This window comes from Pelodiscus sinensis, chromosome 3 (assembly GCF_049634645.1).
Source record: "Pelodiscus sinensis isolate JC-2024 chromosome 3, ASM4963464v1, whole genome shotgun sequence".
Classification (NCBI taxonomy): Eukaryota; Metazoa; Chordata; order Testudines; family Trionychidae; genus Pelodiscus; species Pelodiscus sinensis.
In genome coordinates this window covers 22,038,107-22,053,593 of record NC_134713.1, presented here as the reverse complement: position 1 = coordinate 22,053,593, position 15,487 = coordinate 22,038,107, and the positions used below count along the sequence as shown (strand labels likewise).

General features: G+C 39.7%; 1 long non-coding RNA gene across 6 annotated transcripts in view; it reads left to right on the top strand.

Annotated features, from left to right (window-relative positions):
• Nucleotides 1-15,487, top strand: part of LOC112543792 (uncharacterized) — a 186,018-nt gene that overhangs the window by 84,754 nt on the left and 85,777 nt on the right. The window contains exon 3 of one of the 6 annotated variants that reach the window (XR_012902509.1): nt 1,764-2,041. The exons of the other annotated variants lie outside the window; for them this stretch is intronic. This is a non-coding gene — a long non-coding RNA (uncharacterized LOC112543792). Of the gene's footprint in view, nt 1-1,763; nt 2,042-15,487 lie in introns of those variants that run through there. 6 annotated transcript variants of the gene reach the window in all.

The window sequence follows — 15,487 nt, the reverse complement described above, 5'->3', positions numbered from 1 at the left end:
GTGTCGAATTTTAACATGAATGACAGTTCATAGGATTCCCTTTCAAGTGCAGATGTTCAACGGCTACATTTCTATTACTGCTGCTGCTGCTACTACCACTACTACTACTACTAATGTGGATCATGATTCTACCTAGGAGCATGACTATGTTCCAGGCCCCCATTGGTCTAGGCACTGTACAAACATAGAACAACAAAAGATGGCCTTGCCCCCCAAAATGTAGATTTCCATATTATAAAATGCCTAATTCTCCTTCCTTATAAGTAAATGGCAGGTTTTGCAATTGGTTTCAATGGGAGAATGGCAGCATTCCTTAATGTTCATTCAAATACAGGTCTTGCTACGCACAATAAAACAATGTCTTATAATGAACACAGAATTAGGAAACAAACTCCATTATTGTATCAAGATATTAAAGAACTTTTCAGGTCATAATGGTCAAAACATTCCACAGGACAGATTGTAGCTGTGTTGTAGTTATGAAAAATGCTTTCAATTTTTTTAATTGATTAGATTTTATGTTGATGGTATCGCTTTTAACACAAGAAAGTTATTGCATTTAAAGATATGTTTACAGTTTTCTTTTCTCTTTTAGGGTATGTCTACACAGAACCCTTAGCTTGAAATAAGCTACGCAATTTGCAATATGCAGCACCAAATTTTGAAATAAACTGCTCTTCTGAAATGTCCCTTAATCCTTGTGAATAGTGCACCTACTATTTCAAAAGAAATTTTGAAATACTGAGAGCGCTGTCAAGACATTCTATTATTTCTGGAAGTATCCCGAAATAGCACTGCAGTGTAGAAGAACCCTTAGATTCAAAACCAGGCAATGAGAATGGTTTTAAAAAATGTAGCTCTATCCACATCCCACACTTTTGCATATCGACCTACCCGCCAGCAGAGCATGTCGCATATTCAGCTACTCAGAGATCACTCTAGTAATAGACAAAATAGGCTACCACCGAGAGCATAGGATTGCTTGGGAAAACAATTTTATACGGCAGCCCAGTCTATCTTTGGGGATATAAATTGCAGAGCACTCTAACATGTAGGACTCTAACTGGCACTAACTAGGTTGATAGCCTCTAGTTGGGTTAGGCAGACTGCATGGCAGCCTGGCTTGGGGAAGCCTCTATGCACTTAAGGATTGCCAGATTTGATGGCAGGAAACAGCAATGGAGGGGCACCTTCCCTTTCACAAGCTTGGCAGGAAGTTGGTGCAGCTGGGCACCTAATTCCTGGCCCTGAAAGGAGCATAAGTGTAGGAAGGGATGAAAAGGTACCAGGGATGCCCCTACCTCTCCACTTTCCTCAGGCACAGCACCTAACAACCCTTCTGTCTCCTGCATAAACGTCCCTGCCGTGCTTGTCATATGCGTACGATACCCAACACTGCCTCCTCCCAGATAGTCACCACAATCTTCCACCTACCACACACTCCTTCCACCAGCCCCTGCAGGCACCCATGACCACAAGCTCCCTGCATCCCCTCAAATACACTATCCCCAGACTGCTCTCCCCAGATTGTCAAGGTAGCTGGCTGAGCGATCCTCCTCCTGACTCTTGTGGTAGTGGGGTGGTGGACTGCAGGAGTTCATCTCTGCTGCCTCAGTCCCCTGCCCTTTGGCTGTCTCTGGACTGTGGAGACTCCCTGGAGTCTCCATGCCCTGGAGCCCCGAGCAGCCTAAACTGCAACTAGCCTGGAGCCTCTGCAGTTTCCTATTCCTCCTCCTCCTCCTCCCTTTCTCTCTTCCTATCAGGAGGACCCAGAGCCTGCTCCTGTTCCCCAGCTCTCTGCCTCTCAACACAGTTTTTTCCCACCAACTCTACTTACAGCAGGTAAGATAACAGTGCACGTGTTGAAAGACAAATACTCAGCCCAGTTAGGGAATGTGCTCACTCTATCTCTTGCTCACCATCATGTGTATCTGTAGCACACAGTCTCCTCAATCTCTTGAAATTCAAATGGATTTGGATCTCAGGTTCTGATTTTTCTCCTTTGTTTTTTTCTTGAAATGCTTTTGATTTAGCAGCATTTTCCATATTTCTGCTCTCAAGCCCTTATCAAAGATTCTGAAATTCAAAGAAAACAAAGTTAGCCAAATCAAAGAGTTAAATTAATGAAATCACTCAACAGGGATCATTTTATAAGTTTGAAATTCACTGTTGGGGTGTGATAATCAAAGCATTCCTAAAGTTTTATAGCTCAGCCATGGCTATTAAAAAGATATAATAATCTTCTGGACAAATTTAACACAGTTTTCCCTCCTTATTACAAAATGCCAGAGTACTAGAAGGACTGCAAAATAAACCACAAATCTCACTTTCAAATGGATATAATTATATAGAGACACACACTGCCCAGTCCAAAATATGATCTGTAAATGGAACGACCAAAATACTGTTCTGGGCATATTAAAATGTTTGTAAAACGATGTCGATATATATTTACCTGAATCACGGCAATATTTAAATTATGCATGGATCCCAGTCAATTCACAGACAGTCTGTAAAAAAAGCACTAACAGTGGACCTGTCCATAAAATCCATAGAAACATGTAGACGTCAGTTAAAAACACCAATCTTTGCAGTGAAGCTGAGGGTCTCTCCCTCCTTGGCCCTGGGAGCTCCATGCTGGGGGTAGTTCCAGAGAGTCTACAATTCCCAGGGTAGGAGTGCAAAGGGGAATTCTCCTAATGGTGTCTCTCTCTGACCAGCTGCTGACTAGCAGGGGCTGCTCTTTTCCACCTCTGGCTTTGAATTCTTTGTTGGCATTGCTAGTGTCAGCACAGCAGCAACTTTTGGTGGATGTGAGTACAGCACACACTCCTACCAAGCTCCATGCAGGAGCAGGTAGGGATGGGAAGAAGGTATAGCAGGCTGGGTGTAGCAGTCTCCCGCAGGCTCCCCAATGGTAAGTCACAGCAAGGTGGTCACCTAAATATAAGGAATAAACTGTCTATTCCTATGCTGGGAGGATTATTCACTGTCAAAAATGGACCTGGAGAAATTACTAAAGCACTGTTTGTCAGTGTGGCTGCTGCAAAGTATGATCACAAACAGGAGAACTTGAAGGATGCTGATGTGGCTAGTAAGTAGGTTAAACAAGCATAATAACATTGAGGTTATAATATATGAATAAAAAACATTAAATATTGTTCACTTTTGCCCTTTTGAACGCTCTTTATATTACACAAGAATGTGTCCAAAAAAAGTTTGGCTGTCTGTAAAAGTAGCCTTTTTTTGAAAAAATTTTACTTCCATCTAGACTGCAGCCATGTTCTTTCGAAAGTAAGTCGGAAGAATGCAGCAGTTTTTTCAATCACAGTAAACCTTATTTTATGAGGAATAACGCCTTTTTTCAAAAGTACTCTTTTGAAAAAAGGCGCTATTGAATGCAAACTGTGCTTTTTCGAAAGAGAGCGTCGAGACTCTCTTTTGAAAAAGCGTCTTGCTGTTTTGAAAAATCTGCTTGTTGCCTAGACCCTCTTTTTTCAAAAGAGGCTTTTTTGAAAGTATGATTTCTATACAGCTACAATGATCCTTGGACATCTTCATACCTTGTTTAGCCAATTTGAATTAGCATTACAGTTGGTGAGTGACAATGGGCTTTAATTCTGTTCTGAATAATTTAAAGTTTCCTATCTTCAAATGTAATTCCAGACATATTCTCCGCTCTAGCACATCCTGCTACAAATGGAACATCAGGATGTTTAATATAAGTACTTAAGCATACTTTAAAAGCCAACCAGTATGCTTTGAGCCATCAGCAGAAATTGGACAATTTATTACTTGTCTACAGGACAACAACACCTGTTACTACTGAGGAGTCACCAAGGCCGGCCCACAACATTTTGGCACCTGAGGCCGGGAGCTCAAATGACGCCTCATGTGCCCTTTTCTCCTGCCTGCCTGTTATGTCTCTTGTGCCTTCCTTCCTCTAGCACAGCACTCCATCATCTCATTGCATCTAGAGCAGAGAGAATACATATGTGCCAGCATCAGACACAATTTTCTACACTCTGGGTCCCAGTGGCATTCCCTCCCCTCCCCCGTCTGCCACCTGAAACATTCTTCTTGAAGTGAACTTTTCATACCTATTGAGACCTGCTGCATCCTGATATTGCCTCACATGGAGCAAAATTCCAAGCTATACAAACTCATTGATGACATGCTTTTCGCACAGAAGACTTACTGGGGATAATTATGGTTGTAGAGTGAAATGGGTATCTGGAGAACTTTAAAATGCATGGGATGTGTTTAATTTGTGATAAAACTATCTGATGGTGTTTTATGGAAATAATACATGAACTAGCTGCAACCTCAACAATTACCAGAGTCCAAAGATGTTCTAGTAAGCCTTTATGATCTTTCAGTTGGACTTGCTTCCATTCCAATTCTTAATCTGATGACTAGGGGGAAGAAACTGTAGTACTAGATCTAGCTGATTTTATATCAGATCCAGTAGATGCTGTATCATATCCAGTTGATTCCTTGCAACCAAATGCATTCCTGTATCATCACCACCATGTTATCCCAAGAGAATGCGAAAACCAATTGTGCACCTGAAATTATAAATTGTTTAATTAGTGAGATGCTAGTTCAAGGCAAAATAATCCCTCACAATGTGAGACTATCTTTTCATTAGGTTATATGGTGCTTTATATTAGCCATGTAAACGATAATGTTTATATATTTCAATGTTTTTGTTTAAAGCAGCATAGAGAACATGAAAACCTGTCCTTTTAAATGTTTGAAACCTTTCACCTCCCAAGTGAAAAGCCACACTTCTGTGTTGTTTTAATTTTGTTGCAAAAATAATAAAGGTTTTCATGGCATCTAGCTATGCTTAAAAGAGCTCCTCGGTGTGTATCTCCTTCTCTGTTGGATCCAAAAATTCCAGAAAAAGAGAGGGAAACATTTTGATTTCACTTCCCACAATGTAAATGTGGAGTAACTTTGCTGAAATTGGCAGATTAACACCTTTGTAAAAAATAAGTGTGATATCAGAATCATTACCATAGTCTTTTAGATAGGCAAGTTGTAAATCATCCTGGTCTCTTATTTCATAATAAAGTTTTACATTTGAAACTGTATTACCACACTGTTATTTAGGTGGCTCTTGAACTAATTCTCTAGTAGTCAAAACAAGGTACTTAAGTGTCTGGAGTGAACAGGTCTTAAAATGTATTTCTTTATTTTTCCCCTGCAAAATTGGCAGCTTGTCATCGGTAAAGAATTACGGGCATTTTCAAGGATTTCTGTAGAAAAGGAAAACACTAATAACACGATTCGCAGATTTTTTTCCCTTTTAACTTGTTTAACACTCAATACCTTTACTTACCTTTCACTTAATTTCATTAGTTCATTCATTTGTATAAAGATATCTTGGTATTTTAAATGGCTAATTTATAGCAAGGAAGATTTGAATAAACTGTGTGGAATGACTGATATAAAACAAAACAATGTTTGCTACCTATAGTATATGAGGCCCAAACTTTGCCCAACTGACGGTTTTATTGTCCCTTCCTTTGATTGAGGGGGTGGACCTTTTCTTTTTGCTGGGTTTAGGCTCACCCTCAGGATTCAAATAGGCTTGAGACACTAGATGGCAAACTGCCAAGAGCCTGAGGCCTGCATTTAATTTTTTCAAAGAGAACAGCTTGCAAAATGTAACATTGCATTTTGAGTTGCTTCCTGGTGCCAGAACCACCAGAGCAAACTAGAGAGAGTTCACTATGATCCAAATCTTCATTTTTGTATGTTTTAAGGGAACTGTCCATAAACAAATGTGATTTCAATGTCAGATGGCTGTCTTAGGAGAGCCATGAATTTTGCTTTTGTGTTGTAGGAAGCTAAGGACACAAATGTTTTCAATGCATGTTAGAGTTTGTAGATTTAAAAAAAAATACCCAAAAAATTACAAAAGTTCTCCACAGTTTTTGATGACCTTTATTTCTCAGACGTGATAGCCAGAGAATTAAAATTGAGAGGCAGGATTTTGCTTTTTATCTAATGTAGAATGGATAATATATACCCTTATCTTTATGGCATGTATATGAGCATTTATCATTGTGACATGTACAATTTTCAATTTAGAGTTGTTTGAAATTCTGTTTTTTATTAAACATTTTGAAAGAAAAATGAATAGTTTTCATTCATTTGAAATATTTCTTCCTTTTCTTTGAACAAATTTCAAATAACATTTTTAAAACTGAAATAGAACATTTTGTTTCATATTTTAAAGGGTTTTTTTTAACCTTTTTCAGATTTTTTTATTCAAGTGAAGCAAAGGGAAAATAAAAAGAAAAACTAATTTAAAAAAACCCTCTTTCACTTTTTATCTGGTTTCACTGAAAAAAGTGTAAAAAAATGTTTAAAGTGAGGGGAAGTGTTATTTTTAAAAGCGAACTTATGTTTTTCCTGCTTTTTCCATATTTTGACATTTTTCCTAACTTTTTCCAGATGAACAAAAGAAATGAATGGCAGAATGGTCTCACTTTCATTACCCTCCCCCCTTTTCCTTCTTTTTTTTTAAATGGGGAGAAATGGGAGGATGGGAAAATTTGAAATTTTCTCATTGTTTCAGAACAAAACAAATAATAGAAGTTTAAAAATTTGACTTCTCCCTCAACATTTTCATTCTTGCTTTTCAAAAAATGTCAATGAAACAGCATCTTCAGCATCTTCAACTTTTTTTTTTAAGTTTAAAAAAAATCAGTGCTATGTCATGTGTTTCTTCTGATGGTAGTTGTAGAACCCATCCCATCATACCCCACAGTTTCAGTCCAGAGTCTCACTATAATGTGCAATGAGATCATAGAATCATAGAATACTAGGACTGGAAGGGGCCTCAAGAGGTCATCGAGTCCACTCCCCTGCCCTCATAGCAGGACCAAGTACTGACTAGATCAACTCTGATAAACATTTATCTAACCTATTCTTAAATATCTCCAGAGATGGAGATTCCACAACCTCCCTGGGCAATTTATTCCAGTGTTTGACTACCCTGACAGTTAGGAACTTTTTCCTAGAGTCTAACGTAAACCTTCCTTGCTACAGTTTAAGCCCATTGCTTCTTGTTCTATCCTCAGAGGCCAAGATGAACAAGTTTTCTCCCTCCTCCTTATGACACACTTTTATATATCTGAAAACTGCTATCATGTCCCCCCTCAGTCTTCTCTTTTCTAAACTAAACAAACCCAATTCTTTCAGCCTTCCTTCATAAGTCATGATCTCTAGACCTTTAATCATTCTTGTTGCTCTTCTCTGGACCCTCTCCAATTTCTCCACATCTTTCTTGAAATGCGGTGCCCAGAACTGGACACAATACTCCAATTGAGGCCTAACCATCATAGAGTAGAGTGGAAGAATGACTTCGTGTGTCTTGCTCACAACACACCTGTTAATGCATCCCAGAATCATGTTTGCTTTTTTTGCAACAGCATCACACTGTTGACTCATATTTAGCTTGTGGGACATGGTAATCTCTAGATCCCTTTCTGCTGTACTGCTTCCTAGATAGTCGCTTCCCATTTTGTATGTGTGAAACTGATTGTTCCTTCCTAAGTGGAGCACTTTGCATTTGTCTTTATTAAACTTCATCCTATTTACCTCAGACCATTTCTCCAATTTGTCCAGATCATTTTGAATTATGACCCTATCCTCCAAAGCTGTCACAACCCCTCCCATTTTGGTATCATCTGCAAACTTAATAAGCATTCTTTCTATGCCAATATCTAAATCATTGATGAAGATATTGAAGAGAGCCGGTCCCAATGTGTAACCCTATCTGTTATACATTTCCAGCAGGATTGAGAACCATTAATAACTACTCTCTGAGTACGGCTATCCAGCCAATTATGCACCCACCTTATAGTAGCCCCATCTAAGTTGTATTTGCCTAGTTTATTGATAAGAATATAATGTTAGACTGTATCAAATGCCTTACTAAAGTCTAGATATACCAGATCCACCACTTCTCCCTTATCCACAAGACTCGTTATCCTATCAAAGAAAGCTATCAGATTGGTTTGACATGATTTGTTCTTTACAATTCCATGCTGGCTGTTCTCTATCACCTTACTACCTTTCAAGTGTTTGCAGATGATTTCCTTAATTACTTGCTCCATTATCGTCCCTGGCACAGAAGTTAAACTAACTGGTCTGTAGTTTCCTGGGTTGTTTTTGTTTCCCTTTTTATAGATGGGCACTATATTTGCCTTTTTCCAGTCTTCTGGAATCTCTCCCATCTCCTATAATTTTCCAAAGATGATAGCTAGAGGCTCAGATAGCTTCTCTATCAGCTCCTTGAGTATTCTAGGATGCATTTCATCAGACCCTGGTGACTTGCAGGCATCTAACTTTTCTAGATGATTTTAACTTGTTCTTTTTTTATTTTATCTTCTAAACCTTCCTCCTTCCCACTAGCATTCACTATGTTAGGCATTCCTTCAGACTTCTCGGTGAAGACCAAAACAAAGAAGTCATTAAGCATCTCAGCCATTTCTAAGTTTTCTGTTACTGTTTCACCCTCCTCACTGAGCTATAGGCCTGCCCTGTCCTTGGTCTTCCTCTTGCTTCTAATTTATAAAAAGTCTTCTCGTTTCCCTTTATTCCTGTAGCTAGTTTTTGCTCATTTTGTGCCTTTGCTTTTCTAATCTTGCTCCTGCATTCCTGTGTTGTTTGCCTATATTCATCCTTTGTAATTTGTCCTAGTTTCCATTTTTATATGATTCCTCTTTTATTTTTAGATCATGCAAGACCTCGTGGTTAAGCAAGGTGGTCTTTTGCCATATTTTCTATCTTTCCTACGCAGTGGAATAGCATGCTTTTGGGCCCTTAATAATGTCCCTTTGAAAAGCTGCAAAATCATGAAAGACACTGATCTCCTTTCCCGTATGAAACCCTCTGATATGCCTCTTTGATATTCCTCTCTGCTCTCATCAGCCCATAAAAGAAGTCAGTGCTAAGAAATAATTTTTAAGGGTTATCATTCCACTCACCTATTAGATTAAATTAGGGTAGAGGCCAAAATTCCTCTTGATTTCAGTGCATGCAGGTCAGACAACAAATGAAGAAATACTAGGTACCAGCAGAACATGTTTTACACTAGTAATACTTTAGAATTCCTTTGCAGTCGTCCTCATGTCCACTCTTACACAGACAAACTTTCTCAAAAAATTGCGAACCTCTTGAATGAGCTTGAATTACCTGGCACAGTATACATTTTTGCACTGACATGTAAAATATGTTGTCCTATGTGATTTCACTGTGCATTCTATTTGGGATCCTATTTGAAATGAGAACTCAAAGAGATACTCACGAAGTGAGATTGTATGCAGATGAAAACCAAAGAGGCTAACAATGTGTTTTTATCTGGGTATTGAGGGTAGTTAACTGGGACATTGGAAACCTGAGTTCAAATCCTTGTTCCAGAGCAGGTGGGGGGCTTAATGTTGGGTCACCTACATCCTATGTAACCATCAGGGAAATAGGTGACTCAAACACTCTTTCTATTGGCAATTCTAGAGCACTGATCTCTCTTGCTTTTTATGAGGAAGAGCTAGGTTTCAGCTAGTAGGGTTGAGCAGCTAACCTGGCTTAGGCTCCTAACTCCAGGATCCTGAGTGGAGGGAGGTACCTATACTCCAGACCAATAGGAGTTAGGCTCTTAAATATTTGTGAGGTACTGGACCTAATTCCTTTTCCTCTATACTTTACTCCTGGCTAGCTTACAGACTACTCTCTGGCTTCTGAGAATCCCTTATTTAGATGAGTAACTCTCCCTATGCATTGTATTGTGGAGCATGAGTACCTAACTCAGGGTACATCTATACAGCACCCTAAACTAGAAATAAGATATGCAATGTGCGCTACACAAATTGTGTATCTTATTTCAATTTTATTTCAAAATAGCTTATTTGGAATTTTGGCCCATCAACACACCAAATTTTGAAATAATGTGCTATTCCAACCCATCCCTTAACCCTTGTGCAACGAGGTTTACAGGGATGGTGAAATAGCGCTCCCGTTATTTCAAAAACTACTTCAAAATAACGGGCGGCTTGTTAAAATGCAGGGTAGCTATTTCAGGATATCTCCGCTATCCCGAAATAGCTGCACAGTGTAGACGTAACCTCAGGGCTCAGCATTCCACTTCGTTGGTAGGGCATATAGGGGATGCTACACAGCCCATCAGAGCAAGATTCCCAGTCCAGGTTAACGGACGTGGCTAAGTGGGGCTCACACTAGCAGTCTAAAAATAGCTGTTTAGATGGAATTTTGAAGCAAAGAACAAAATCTTTTGGGCGTCGGGGGGGTGGAGCGGAACTGAACTGAATTGTATTTTTTTCAGGGTTATCAGTGAAGGTTTATAAGGATCAGAAATCAGCCTAAAAAGGTCACAGGGTGCTTGGTCTGTATATTTATTATTCAATCTGAATGTTCTTTGAGCCAGGAAGTATAGGTTTTCTCTATTTTTCTGCTATTCTGTGGAAAAAAATGTCTTCTTATTGTGTTTCTAATTATGATTTTCATACTTACTGAGTGATGGAAACAGCTATACTTCTCAATAAAAGCAGTAGCCAAAATATTAAATTATATTTTATTGGATTTTATTGTTATTATAAAGAGTGAGAAAGAATAAAAACCTCACTAATTTACTAGCATCTGTTCCAAAAAGGCCATATTCTTAAACATTTAAAAAGAGATTTCTGAGTGAGAAACAAGTTCCTTGATTTTATGTATTCATTCCACTGTATGGTGATATTGTTGCCTAAAGGCAAGGTGATGTAACAGGGGGTATGTCTACACTACCCCGCTAGTTCGAACTAGGCATACCGCACTTGCAAATGAAGCCCGGGATTTGAATTTCCCGGGCTTCATTTGCATAAGCGGGAAGCCGCCATTTTTAAATCCCCGCTGGTTCGAACCCCGTGTAGCGCGGCTACACGGGGCTCGAACTAGGTAGTTCGGACTAGGTTCCCTATTCCCTAGGTGTACCGGTAGTTCGGAGTTGGAATCCTAGTCCGAACTACCTAGTTCGAGCCCCGTGTAGCCGCGCTACACGGGGTTTGAACCAGCGGGGATTTAAAAATGGCGGCTCCCCGCTTATGCAAATGAAGCCCGGGAAATTCAAATCCCGGGCTTCATTTGCAAGTGCGGTATGCTACATTACCCTCCTAGTTCGAACTAGGAGGGTAGTGTAGACATACCCAGAGTTATTGCCAAAGAAAACACATGCAGTGTATTATTAACCTTGATTCATCAAGGTACTTAAAGTATGTGCTCACTATGTGGGTATCCCCCTGATTTCAATGGGACTATGAAGGTGATTAAAGTTAGGCTGTTTCTTAAATAGCTCATTGATGTGTGGCCAGATAGGATAGGCCAGACTTAAAGGCATGTCAACAGTGACATCATCATAACTTGAAAGTGTACATAGAACGGGATTTCAAAATGCTTTAGTTTGCCTCTTGAATTGGGGCTAGAGATGCAAAGGGTTTTAGGAACTTGATGCTTTAGGCACCTAAATCCAAAATATAGATCTTTAAAATTCCTGCTCAGCTGTTTCCTAACTCTGTAAAGTCCATGGACCCCAAATTTCCACTGGTAAAGTCCCTACAAATACGCCTAAGAGCCTACAAATACGCAGGAGCCTACAAATACGCCTAAGAGCACGTTAGATAGTGGCCTGCCTATCTCACACTCAGGGACCAATCTAATAGTTGTCTTCAGGGCCAGATTAAGGGAGAGGGGCTAGCTGGGCAGCTGCCCAGGAAGCCAACCTATGGGGGGGTGCCTGATTGAAGTGGGCCACACATGCGCCGTACACCTGCTGCCCAGGGCACAACTATGGCTTGGTCTAGCACTGGTTGTCTTAGATGCTGTGTACCACAAAACAATGAGGGTATGTCTACACTACCCCGCTAGTTCGAACTAGGAGGGTAATGTAGGCATACCGCACTTGCAAATGAAGCCCGGGATTTGAATTTCCCGGGCTTCGTTTGCATAAGCGGGGAGTCGCCATTTTTAAAACCCCGCTGGTTCGAACCCCGTGCAGCGCGGCTACATGGGGCACGAACTAGGTAGTTCAAACTAGGCTTCCTAGTTCGAACTACCGTTACTCCTCATTTCACGAGGTTCGAACCAGCGGGGTTTTAAAAATGGTGGCTCCCCGCTTATGCAAATGAAGCCCGGGAAATTCAAATCCCGGGCTTCATTTGCAAGTGCGGTATGCCTACATTACCCCGCTAGTTCGAACTAGCGGGGTAGTGTAGACATACCCTGATAGACACTGTGCCTCTTTCTAGCTATTAGTTCTGTGGGTTGTGCACTCACCCACAATGTACGATCCCCAGGGTCAATCCCCCTCTACCTGAAAGGAGTGGGGATTTGAACTTGTGTCAAGTTTAATATTGCTGGAGGAATACATAATTACAGACACTGCAGACACTGAGGGTACGTCTATACTGCAACATTATTTCAAAATAACTATCATTATTCTGAAATAGCTTAGTCCACATCTACACAGTGGGCAGTTATTTTGAAATAGTGTCAAAATACTGTCAAGCTGAAGGACTTCTTACTCTGACTCCTGTAACCCTCATTGTACGAGGAATAAGGGAAGTCAGAGGAAGAGTGCTCCATTTCGAAATAAGTGCTGTGTATACGCTCCCTATTTTGAAATAAGCTATTTCGAAATAAGATACACAATTGATGTAGTTCAATTTGCACAGCTTATTTTGAGTTAAGCCCTGCAGTGTAGACATACCCTGACACTACCATAGGATACACTTTAGACTTTAAGGTCAGAAGGAACCATTACGATCATCTAATCTGACCCGCTGCACAATGCAGGCCACAGAGTCTCACCCACCCACTCCTGAAATAATCCTCTCACCTATATCTCAGACATTGAAGTCCTTAAATGATGGTTTAAAGACCCCAAGATGCAGAGAATCCTCCAGCAAGTGATCCATGCCCCATGCTACAGAGGAAGGCGAAAAACCTCCAGGGCCTCAGCCAATCTATCCTGGAGGAAAATTCTTTCCCGATCCCAACTATGGCAATCATCTGAATCCTGAGCACGTGGGCAAAACTCACCAGCGAGACACCCAGGAAAAAGTTCTCTGTAGTAACTCCTATCATCCCGCCATTGGTCTATTTACCACCAATAGTGAAAGGTCAATTAGTTGCCAAGATCATGCTATCCCATAGACCATCCTCTTCATAAACCCATCTAGCTTAATCTTGAAGCCAGATAGATGTTTTGCCCCCACTACTTCCCTTGATGTAGGAGAACCATGTTTTAGTCCCTGCACTCCAATGCATTGTTATTTATACACAGTAGAACAGCATCACTGGGAAAACTTAAGAGAACCCTGCCCCAGAATATCACACAACCATGTGATTAAAACACTCTTCTGAGACAGAGACCCAACTTTAAAGATATGTTCCATCTCAGACAAAGGGGGAAGTAAACCTAGGTCTTCTATATCCTCAGTGAGGCTAAAGGTTACTAGGTAGATAGAGGAAAACTCCATTTTTTATGAGAAAGGGTGTAGGCACCTTACTCCAGCAGATGGTTTTGCCTCAGTCCACTAGAAAGATTCTTAATTGCAGGAGCCATTGCAGAGTTTGGATTTCGGTTTGGATGTGAACTTCAGCTCCTTACTTCATGGATTTGCTTGAATCTAAGAATTTAGACTGCATCCCTCTGTAATACAAATCTTCCTTAGCCAATCAGATTATTTCCCCATTTCGTAATATGATGCTACATATATACAAAAATTGAGCTGTTTGGTGAATAAGCAAAGAGCATGATAGAAGATCACTTAGCATGATAGAAGATCAGACCACTAACGCAGGATTTGGCTTTATACAGTACTACAGTTAGCTTAGTTAGTTTTTTTGGTTTTGAGATCACCAAAAATCTCTCTTATTGGGGAGTTACAAAATGAAGCCAGAAGCCAAAAAAGTTTTTAATGTAATCTGACTTGGTTTTTTTATAGATGAAAAATACAAGGTTAGCTATTGTGTGCTTTTGAAAGAATTATGAACAGTGGTTTTCCTCATTTAAGTGAAAGGATGTCTTCCTTCTTTTAGATTTCCCTGGCCTGTCCAGCAAACAATGATTCATATGAGTACTTTTTTTAAAATTCTCCTTCACATCAAGCCTTTTCTATTGCTCTGGGTCCAGAGACTGAATTGACCACAAGCTTATCTCCTGCAGAAGTGGTCTTCCCACCACATAACTCTTCTATAAAAGGACGATGGCTTTTTTTTTTCATCTTGGTGAGAGTTAGTTTAACTAGAGAGGAAAATGTGTCCAAAAATGATAAAAACTTTTAAAAGGATTAAAAACATGTGAATAACAAAGGCTACAGTTTAAGGAGAATAATTGTGTGTCTACACTGGCCCTTTTGTGCAAAAGCTTTCAGAGAGTAGGAAGTCAGTGTTCTTGCAGAAATTCAAGAGGCCAGTGTAGACAGCTGGCAAGTTTTTCCACAAAAGCAGCTGCTTTTGTGGAAAAACTTGCCAGTCTAGACAGCCAATGTGTTTATGGGAAATTTACATATATATCCACTTATCATGCCTAATTCATTTAATATTTTGGATCCAAATTAGATCCAACCTAAGGCATTCTTGAACCCTTTTTCCTGTTGAGTGACTATTACTGATGCTTTGTTCATACAAACAGCTGCTTCTTGTTCCATCAGGAACACCATTCCTATTTTCCATAAAAGCCGTCTATCTTAATAACTGACCAGATCTTTTTATGTTCAGCAATGGAATATCAGTCTACCCTTTACAGTAAGAATTTGAAATTTACTACTATATAATAATAAGACTATTCTAAGACTTTGCCACCTCATCTTTTTGGACACATGAAGTGCTGAATAAAATGCTATCAAAGACTGAACACAAAAACAAATATGAGATAAGCAGTGACAATGCCATTTTTTCAACAGTGGTGTTGAGTTTTGGGATTGATCTTTTTTCCAGTGGAAACTAGACCCAGGCCAAAACCAATATGAATTTCAATGAAACTTTTCTGTACCTCAAAAATGGTTCTGGTTTGTTGGGAGCATGTGTTAGAGTTTGGATTTGTGCTTATTTTATGTAATCAGATTCTTTCCATGCCATATTTGAACAACTCTTGCTAGCTTTCATTGGAATTGTGTGTATTTCAGAACTGGAGTAGAGTCCTTGTGAGCAAATCTTACCTTCAGATGCATGTCCACTGGAAGCCAAAGGAAAGTGAGGGGGAAAAAAGCATATTACTTCCATGTCTCTCTTCCACAGAAATTTGAATATATTCTCAAAGAGAATGCATCAGCATGAAGTAATGCCATCGACTGTGCATGCTAAATAATTTTCAGTGATTTTGCTTCATGTAGTTTGCTTACTATTTGCTTGTTGACTCTAGTTCTCAGTTTTCATGCTGTTTATACAGTAAATTTCTAAGTTCAAAAATTAT